The following is a 7,716-nucleotide window of genomic DNA, read 5'->3' as shown; positions in this document are numbered from 1 at the left end:
ACCAAAACCGCATAGGTAAATTCAACGTGTGTGATAATTTTTAATTAAGATAGTAAGTCAGCCAACTTCCCTTAACACCACTTGCTATTCACACACGTGAAGAAAACAGCGTCTCTTCTAATGTTGTGAGCAGTTCGCACCTGAGCATCAGGAAATTTGAATTTTGGAGGCTAATTTGAATGGCATGCTGTAACTTTAGTATTTCATTATTTGAAAAAAAAACAAACCACGAAAGGCATCCCTCCAGAATACGAGCTTTCTGAAAAACTAAGTATCACGGCTGTATCTTTTACCGTTATTGCTCCCTTTGGCACAGTTAGAATATTTCCAGAGTTATTAAGGGCCAAAGTCGGAGTTTTTGTGTACGAGTACTCCTGGTGGCTGGGCTCTACTCACCGCCAACTACTGTGGCGGTTGATGTATAAAAAAATGAAACTATATACTACAGGCAAGAGTTGAATAGATTATATTATTAGCCTAGGCCTAGTCGCCACCCGAGTTAGGTGGAACAGGTTAGCGTACCTGATTATCAAATATCTCCATATATTCGGACATATATTAACATACTTTCTTATAGGTCTAGTTTAATACTATGATGGCTGTAGGGGTTCTCCATCATACTTGAAGTACTCATTAGTTTTCGATCAGTTCTCTTTTCCGAGCGTGGAAGGGGCTTTCCCTTTCTCATGCACAATGTAAAAGCTCCCTTCTACTCCTCTATGATTAATACATATTTGCTGAACAAGAGGAAAAATACTATAATATAATAATACTTCTCTAATCTGGCAATTTAGCAATCATCAAGGGAAGCTACATTACCTCCATACACAGTGGAAGTGAGGGAATAAAAGCTTGTCAGAAAAAAATATCGTCAGTGTTGTAGTATGTTATAGAGAGAGAGAGAGAGAGAGAGAGAGAGAGAGAGAGAGAGAGAGAGAGAGAGAGAGAGCAATTTTAGTCTGAATGGCCGCCAGAGATTATTACCTTATATACGGCAATGTTAGCTGCTGTTCTGGTAGCCTACATGATCTCCTCCTCCTCTAGGGTCATTATTTGGATTTCTTGGTCGAAATACATGGATGACCAAGTTTTACCTATACACGAAAATATGAAAAAAGTAAATCAGGTCTGACATTTCGTCAGGTTGCATTTTATGCTCTGCATGTCATCGTGTTTTTTCCTTGACATCCTGAACTACCTCCTTATCTTGATGAAATGTTTTATCATTAAATTCGCTCTTTGTTGGTTTAAAAAGTACTTTTAAAGCTATATGAGTCGCAAGAGAAATTTAAAAAGATCATTGGATAAAAACTCATGCTAGACGCTAATAGGCCTAAGATTACCGAGCCACAGAAACTTGATAGTACTACAATACATTTCCTTAAAGCTTCGGGTTTTAGACCTATTGGGAAAAGAAGAAGGATATAGAACACAATACCGTATAGAACACAATACCACAATATCAGAGATAGGTGACCTCATATCTAAGTGGAATTGAGAATATAAACTTCGTTCAATGCTTTCAAGATCGAAAGATGGAAGGGGTCAATTTTCCAAGCCGAGACCTGTCGTAGCCTTGCAAAGTATGTCACTGATATTTTACAATAGGCCTAATAACGGGGTGTCTGCAATAAAAATACACTACGTACAATTACTATTACTCACCAAGAGCCACAATAAAGAACTTAAAATTTTTTTGATAGACAGATGTAAACGCACCAATTAGAACAGATGAGACAGATGTAAAAACACCAATCATAACACTTGCAAGTGGTACTATATTCTTTCAAGCCAAAACGCAGGAAATTCATTGCTGTTAAAAAAAAAAAAAAAAAAAAAAACTGCCATTAACGCTTTTCGAGAAATATATTATAGACTTAAAACTTAACTGAACAAACCTTTGGTTCACGTCAGTGAAGAGGATAACTTGACACTTGTCGAAAACAGTGTGTGCTGTCAGTCTGCCATCCGCTCGCTACTGCAAACCTCTCAACTTGACTGATGATCATTCATGACACCAGCTCAAGAGTAAAACGACTTCCGTAGGTAAACAATTGTCCAGAAAAGGGACTTGTTAATTATATTAGATTTCCAAAATTGGAAAAAACAGTAATGGAAAAATAAGAAACACTTGATTCTCATCTTGATAAAAAAAGAGAATTGTTACGTAGGATAACGGACGAATTCACACATTAAGTAAACGGCGTCTCTTCTAATGTTGCGAGCAGTCCGTACCTGAGCGTCAGGACATCTGAATTTTAGAGGCTAATTTCAATGGCATACTGTAACTTTAAAATTCATTATTTCAAAAAACAAACCCTGCAAGGCACCCCTTCAGAATACGAGCTTTCAGAAAAGCTAAGTATCCGGCTGTGACTTTTACCGTTATTGTTCCACAGATATGTTAAGTCCCTCACCCACCCACCCGCTCACCCCCCTACCATATCCTCTGGACTTCAAAAATCGATATCTGGATCTCCGGAACGGCTGAACGGATTTCGATGAAATTTGGTACGATTAGAGAACATAGTGGGAAACCTCTAAAGCCAGAGTTTCATCCCAGTCGGTTGAATATTTCCGGAGTTATAAAGGGCAAAAGTCTGGGTTTTTGTGTACTCCCAGTGGCTGGGCTTTACTAACCGCCAACTACCGTGGCGGCTGATACAATTTTAAATGAACCAGAGGGACAAGGGACATGTCGAGCTCTCAGAAATTACAACATACTACACACACACACACACACACACACACACACACACACACACATATATATATATATATATATATATATATATATATATATATATATATATATATACATATAAGTACAGTATATATATGTATGTATATATATAGATATATATATATATGTATATATAAATATTTATATATTATATATATATAATATATATATATATATATATATATATATATATATATATATATATATATATATATATATATATGCAAGATACATTACATATATTATATATAAACAACTTACGTGGCATCACAGTGATTTTGAATATTGGTTTATATAATAATGACGATGGACTCTCCTCAAAGATACATTAAACTTTTCAAGTGGATTTTCTCCGCGACCACTGTAATTATTGAGGGAAAGGAGGGGGAGGGGAGGGACACACACACACACACACACACACACAGCCAAGGAAATTAAAATATATGTTCAGAGGACTGTGCTGTGACTGAGGTCGCTAGCTACCCTTGACAGTGACAACAACAGGGCCTTTGAGAATTTGAGGCTTCTTTACAAGGCAGCCGCAGCAATTACTGACATATTCAACCAGTGCTTTTTATTCTCAGATATTTGAGTAAATGGCTTACCACCATTGCAGAATTTGTCAATTATTTTTTTAACAATTTCATGCGCACTTCCTCGATTAAAAATCTCAAAGCAGTTTCTGCTGTCTTGCATTGTATTCCTGCTCTGGCAATCATGATGTTCCGCAATTAAAGACCACCAGACGTTGTTGGGGCAGTATTGTTGAGTGCCAGAAGTACCACATTTATATTGTATATGGTACAGTTCCTTCATAAAACATTCTCTGCCCTGGCAGTTTCCTATTTGTTTACGAGTGGGGAATAGATATGTGTACGGCAAACTGAATATCTGAATACCTTGTGGGATCTGACTTTTAAGAAACTGACTACAAAGCACATCTGAAATCATGTCGATCCAGATCCCGAAAGGTTGTGTCTCACAAGGCCAAATTAATCTAACTACAACCAGAACGGGAAAGTTTAACTAGCCATAAGATTCAACTAGTGGTTATATTATGTGAGGAGAGAAGACGAGAAAACAACAAAAATACGTGCAATGCAGTACGGTTATTGCATAGCAGGAGCGCTATTTTCCAATAAGTAATACAAACATCAGTGAATGCTTTAGGAAACATTGGTTGGTTTTCGGAAAGCACTAACATCCGGTTAAGGTAATGAGGTTATTTCTTTATTGGCTTATGGTTTGACCTCAATTCCCATGTTTGGGCATTGCTTTTATGCATGCGTTCCTTGCGACACAATTAAAAGTCATTTGCCTTTGTTGTATCTCATACCTTTAACTTTTGCTCTCTCGTTTAGATAACAGCAAGGCATGTGGAGTTTAAAAACATGATAGGCTAGTCATGGCAAACATGTCCCTCTTTTTATCTAGCTATTTAAACTTTGTTTGTTTTAACTGATTGACCTGAAGAAATCATTAGAGAGGACCCTGAAATTAAATCCGAATTTCTTTTTGTCCTCTAACGCAAAAGGTTAAGAATGGCTGTCCATGTTTCAGAGGGAACATAGTATAACCAAGAAGGCTGTATTTTCATGTAAGTGTACTGTACGTCTAAATGCTTGAGTGTGCAGGTGGGTTATTTCAAAACTCGGGTGGACGGACTGAGAGATAACGGGATGAAAGCAGTGGCGGCATTTCAGATTTTTCTTGTGGGGGAGGAGAGACAAAGGTTTAGAAATTTTGGTATGGGTGGGGTGGCGAGCGAAGCGAGCCCCATCAGCTGGGGATAGGGGGCTGCGCTGTAAGCACCCCCGAGAATTTTTTTGGAAATTTCCGAGCATTTTGGAGTATTTTGAAGCCATATAAGAGCTGTATTGAGTTAATAAAGTATTAAACAGGTGTGCCACACCCACCCACATATTATTATTATTATTATTATTATTATTATTATTATTATTATTATTATTATTATTATTATTATTATTATTTCAAAGGCTAGGGGTAAACCAAGTTTTTGGGAGGGGGGGATCAGTGTCTTGAGTGGGGCAAAGGCCAAGCGCTGAGACCTATGAGGTTATTCAGCGCTGAAAGGGAAATTAAGAGTTAAAAGGTTCGAAAGGTGTAACGTGAGGAAAACCTCGAAGCAGTTGCACTATGAAACAATTGTTAGGAGAGGGTGGGCAGTAAGACGGAAGAAAGAGAATACGAACGGAGGTACAGTAAGAAGAATGAAAGGGGTGGCAGGTAGGGGAGGAAGAAAGGCTGCAAAGTACCTTAAGTAATGCCTACAGTGCAACTCGTGAGGTGCACTGACAGCAATAACCCTCCAACGGGGAAATAATAATGATAATCTTTACCATATATATAAAATGGCATCTGTATTCTAGATGTCAGTTAAACTCCACCTTTTAGATAAATCCGAAGTGAAAAACAAAATATCTTTAAAATTGTCAATGATGTGAGGACTATAATATGCATTCGTTTGGACCTAGTTTGAGCTCCCGACATTGGTTGGAGCCAAAAATGTTTAATATAAATAGTATCTTAATGTCCTCAAGTCCACAGGTATTCACAGCGAATCTATCGGGTTTTCACCCGTCAACATTTTATTCGTACAGTCGCACCAGAAGTCAGCGCACCGCCTTGCAGTGATGGTGCTGATGTCCTCATGTTCTTGTCACACTATTGAAATAGTCGAGGTTGAAACCTTTTCTCTGGGCGTTTTACAGTCTTAGAAGTTTCAGTGCTTTTTTTCAAAGCTTACTCACATTTTATACCAACTTTAACTTTTTGCATAATTATCTAAAATCATTTGTTTCTTTCTTTGTTCTTTCACGTAGTGTATAATTTTTTTTTTTATAATCAAACAGTCTTCAGGGATGCTGTGGATATCATTCACATTTTTTAGTAAATTTTGCAAAGGTATTTCTTAATCTGGCCACACACTGTCTATTAAACGACAGAAATGAGGAATGATCAGCAGCAATAATCTGGATCGAGAACAGCTGTCTGTCATTCCAATGGCTTAGTCGAGTATCATAAAAAAAGTAATCAAGAAATGTGCCATATTTGTTGCTGTCATAGGAATTATAGCAATTGCTGAACTGGATTCGGTATAATATGCGTGTCAGTAGGGATGTTTTAATATTTCAGCAGATTATCGGAAAATGTAAATCAAGAACAACTTTAAGGAACTGGTAGGGCTAAGCAGGATATCTATCACAAAGATTAATCTGGACTCAGTAGGGAAGTGTCAGTTAGTCCAGCATTTTAGAGTATTTCATTCAAGCAGCGTTAAACAGTAATCAAGATCACCATCCAGGAAATTACAGGTGTATGATTCTTTTTAGTTATCTGTAAAAGAAAACTAGTGAGATGGCAATTTGTCTGTCCGTCCGCACTTTTCTGTCCACCCCTAGATCTTAAAAGCTACTGAGGCTAGAGGGCTGCAAATTGGTATGTTGATCATCTGCCCTCCAATCATCAAACACATCAAATTGCAGCCCTCTAGCCCCAGTAGTTTTTATTTTACTTAAGGTTAAAGTTAGCCATGATCGTGCGTCTGGCGCCGCTATAGGTGCTAACAACACATGCCACCACCAGGCCGTGGCTGAAAGTTTCATGAGCTGCGGATGAGAGTTTCATGGGCCGTGGCTGGGAGTTTCATACAACAATATATGCTGTATAGAAAACTCGATTGCGCCGAAGTTTCTTCTGCGCATTTTTTACTTGTTTATAGGAAGTGTCACAAGCAAGTATTGGATTCTGTATAGATGCCAACAGTCTGGTATTTCTGGTCATTTTTCCTGAGCATCATCAAACAATAATCAAGAACACCATCAATGAACATAAAATGCCAAGGCTCACTTCAAAGGAATTCTTATCAAACATAGTCTGGGTTCAGCTCAGAAGTGTCTGCCAGTCTTGTGGTTTTGAGTCTATTAACCATTTATCATCTGATGGCAGCCAAGATCTCCATTAAGGAAAACCGAAGGCTGAGCTGCTTTTACTATAGAAATGGCCACAAGTTAGAAACTGGATTCGGTATAGTTATGTCTGTCAGTCGAACATTTCTAAACTAAAAAACCAGAGTGAAATGAGCTCTCCGGTGGGGCTGTTTGGGTCCTCTCCACGCGTGTTTAATCACCGCATATATGCCAAATCTATGACAACAATAGAGAGATAAAACCATTTCTCCCATTACAGATATCAAATGTCATCTTTTTCGTTACGCTGAATTCTAAGTCAATTACATAGGTTCACGACTGATAAAGTTTTTTTATGCAATAACAAGAAACAGAATCAGATTTTCTATCAACATGGCATTTCATTTTGGTTCTGATGCCAATATTTCAAACAGCTCCACGCGCGTTTAAATCCACGGATAATCAGCTCAAGACTGTCTCCATTGGGCACTTTCAGTGGTCACGGTATGTATGGAGGCATTTCCCCTTTCTACAAATATCTTGATTTCTTAATACCATAGGTAAAGAATAAATTGGTAAGCGAGGAAGTATGAAATAAAGCATGACCTAGAGTAAGTGGGACTAGTGAGAAAATAAATAATCGTATACAACCAGATCTCTCTCAAAAAAAACGCACCTTTACTTTTACCTCAGTGGTGGTGTGAAAAAAAGTCTGACTGAAAAATATAGTCTTAAAACTTAAGACGGACGACACTCCCGTTACAGATAATATATAGGCGACAAAGAACAGTGTTTTGTAATTCACAATTCGAAAAATGGACAAGAAATATATCTCCTATTTCTATAGCACTAATTAACTACTTTTAAGTATCTAATTTTGCAATAATGATAAATGTACATCTACAAGTACTGACAAAATAGTTAAGATGGAATAGTTACTCAATATTATTGACTAGTAGCGATACGGACATATTTTAAAATGAAAAAAAAAATGGTTTTAATATTTAGAAGAGAGAGAGAGAGAGAGAGAGAGAGAGAGAGAGA

General features: G+C 37.5%; 1 protein-coding gene across 4 annotated transcripts in view; it reads right to left on the bottom strand.

Moving 5' to 3' along the window:
* Culd (CUB and LDLa domain) overlaps positions 1 to 2,020 on the bottom strand; it is a 99,802-nt gene extending 97,782 nt beyond the window's left edge. For 2 of the 4 annotated variants that reach the window (XM_067106842.1, XM_067106843.1), the window contains exon 1: positions 1,899 to 2,019. The gene's annotated coding sequence lies outside the window, so the exon portion shown is untranslated. Of the gene's footprint in view, positions 1 to 1,898 lie in introns of all 4 variants that reach the window. The other 2 variants (XM_067106844.1, XM_067106845.1) reach the window with 2 other exon arrangements.
* Positions 2,021 to 7,716: the final 5,696 nt, after the last annotated feature.

The sequence above is a fragment of the Macrobrachium rosenbergii genome, chromosome 7, assembly GCF_040412425.1.
Source record: "Macrobrachium rosenbergii isolate ZJJX-2024 chromosome 7, ASM4041242v1, whole genome shotgun sequence".
Lineage (NCBI taxonomy): Eukaryota > Metazoa > Arthropoda > Malacostraca > Decapoda > Palaemonidae > Macrobrachium > Macrobrachium rosenbergii.
Note: the sequence above shows the minus strand (reverse complement) of the source record. Positions and strands in the feature narration are given on the sequence as shown.